The sequence below is a fragment of the Cervus elaphus genome, chromosome 29 (assembly GCF_910594005.1).
Source record: "Cervus elaphus chromosome 29, mCerEla1.1, whole genome shotgun sequence".
Taxonomy (NCBI): domain Eukaryota; kingdom Metazoa; phylum Chordata; class Mammalia; order Artiodactyla; family Cervidae; genus Cervus; species Cervus elaphus.
In genome coordinates this window covers 57,509,322-57,512,338 of record NC_057843.1, presented here as the reverse complement: position 1 = coordinate 57,512,338, position 3,017 = coordinate 57,509,322, and positions in this window count along the sequence as shown.

Here is a 3,017-nt window from a genome sequence, read left to right as displayed (position 1 = left end):
CCTGCTGCTTAATCAGAGGCTCCAGCATCTGAGTAACATGGACTTGGAAAGTACCAAGCCCATCAAAACCCGTCTGAGGTTGCCCACATTTTGGGATCTGACCTGTCAGACAGGAAGATGCGGTATTATGACTGTAGGTGTAAAGAAATGGCCCTTGGCCTCCATGCGTCTAGAATGGATGCCCACGAGACTTCACTGGTATCTCTGTCATGCTGCTCCGCCAGGTGACCCAGGAACCCACTGCTTTCTTTTCGCTCCACTCTCCCCTGGGTTGTTATCCTCACCCGACGGATCAAAGAGGGTTTACCTCTTCAATTCAAACGTTCCAGCCAAAAGAAAGGGGGACAGAGACGGCATGGTCAGTATTTTTCTCAAGGACTCGACCTGGAACTTGAGAACATTTCCACTCATTCCCACTGGCCAGATTTCCACTCAATCCCATGTGGCCACCCAGATGCAAAGGATGGTAGGAAATAGAGTGTCCAGCCAGGAAGCCAGATGCTTAGTTAAAATTTAGGAGTTTCTATTTAATGAAAGGGGAAATGAAAAATGTATATTGGAAGATTATTGGTCTCTGCTGCAATGACATTTATTTAACGACTAACTGCAAGATCATGACAAGTGGTTGACTAGATGACTGGGAATGCTTGGGGAAGGAATTTGATCACTTTGAGGGGAATTGATTACTTTAGGGGGAGTTATTAGCTTTAGGCCTGATTAGGCTTGAGGAAAAGAAGACCATTGAATGTGTCTGGATTGACAGTGTCTGTATTTGGTGAGACTGAATTAGTTGATTAGATAAGAATTTTGATAAGATATATAACTCCCAGTTTAATACCAAAATGCAAAGTTATATTTGGTCATTGTGAGAAGTAATCTTTTTGGTTTCCCAAATTTTAAAACTCTGAAGTGAAAATTGGTTATACTTATTCAAAAAAATAAAAGTATTCAATTCTTTCTCCTGCTTTTCCTTGTGCATTGTACATTAGCGTCAACATTCATTCCATCTGAGGTCCATTTGGTCTCTTAAAAGCTAGCCACAAATAGCTCTCAATAGCTCCTCTGGGCAGACACCAAAGAAGTAAATCTGATTCTAAGTAAAAATCTAGTAGCTTGTGAATATTTTCACCAGTTAGGAATTATAGGAATTTAGCCATAGAATTTGAAAATAAATTGAACTCTCTTTTTAGCCATTTTTTGTTTTTAGTAGAGACCAAGATCCCATTCATTGCAAAATGTTTTCCTAGACATGAATGCCTGTGTTTGATCCAGGAATAATAAATGATTTACTGTTACCCAGAAGCAAGGTGGGGTAGGATTCCTGGCACCTTTTTTTTTTTTTTTTAAGCAAAGGAAAAAACAACTGAGCATGTTCTTTCAACAGCTTTTCGTGGAAATGTAGCTTAAAGAGACTAGGGGACTTTTTAAATCCGTTATTGCAACATTTACAAATATGGTTACATAAAGCCAGCCGGAATGCTGTTTTAAGTCACTACAACTTATCTGACCCTGACTTTGCCATTAGGGCATTAACTAACAAACATCTTCAGCTTTTTAACTTGATCTTAACAAGTTTTGAGTTCAAATGTTTTCTTTTTAAAAATAAATATTTGCTTTTGCGAAAACTAATTTGAAATTCTTGAGCGTTGCCTTGAGTATGCACAGAAAATATCAGTTTTGGTGGAAGTTGCTGGGAAATCCAGTGTTGGAATTTAAAAACAGCTAATGTGTTGTAAGTCATTACCTCTCATTGTAAAATTTTTCACAATATAGAAGAAAACTTAAACTTCTTTTTAACCAAAATCTTGATGCTAGGCATCACAAAAGAAAAGTTCATCTCATTTAAGAAGTGCTCTAAACCAGCAATTCTCCAACATTTTGTCTGGGAGTTTAGCAGAAATTAGAAGATTAATAATAGCTTTAGATATTGATGTGGATAGAGGGAAATAAATACTTATATTCTGTTGGTTCTAATGTAAATTAGATCAATTTTTTATATAAAGTTATAGTATTAGGTAGACAGGAGAATAAGAAGGCTGAATAAAGAAATGAAAATTCACCCATCCTCCAAGGAAGAAAACCTTGAGAGGCCTAAAGGTCAAACGCCCTGTTTCACTGGTGGAGTGCTTACCTATTGAGGCGAGTTACTAGATTTAGCAAATAAAGGTAATGAATGAAAATGAAAGTCACTCAGTCATGTCAGACTCTTTGTGACCCCATGGATTGTCCATGGAATTCTCCAGGTCAGAATACTGGAGTGGGTAGTCTTTTCCTTCTCCAGGGGATCTTCCCAACCTAAGGATCAAACCCAGGTCTCCCGCATTTCAGGCAGATTCCTTACCAGCTGAGCCACAAGGGAAACCCAAGAGTACTGGAGTGGGTAGCCTATCCCTTCTCCAGCGGGTCTTCCTGACCCAGGAATCCACCCTGGGTCTCCTGCATTGCAGGCAGATTCTTTACCAACTAAGCTATCGGGGAAGCCCAAAGGTACAGGATGGTCAATTCAATTTGAATTTCAGATAAACAACGAATACATTTTTTAGTGTAAAGATGTCAACATTCCCTGGACTGCGTCTGGTATGTCCACTAGAATCACCTTTGTCGCAAGCGTTACCTCCACCTCCCGCATTGGCCGTAAGGCTGTTTGGCGGTAAAATATAAAATAACGAAAAATAAAAGGGGAATGAACATTTAAAAGGACATAATGAAACATGAGGAATGAATAGCAAAATTAAAAGGACTTTATTACAAAATATTTGAGTACATTTAAAATGTGTGTAGATTTCATGGCAATAATGCTCAAATAACTGATTTTATTTGTGCATCATACCTAAGCATTTGTCCTCGGAATCTTCCGTTCATAGTATTTTACAGCTCCCCCCACCCCGTCTCCCTTTTGTTTTGCTGGTTGATTCCTCTTCTTGTTCAACATCATGCTTTTAATTTTTTGCTAAGATTTCTTCTTTTGTTAAGAGAGGTGTCCCAGAAACAGACTCACGGGTAGACAACACACTTGC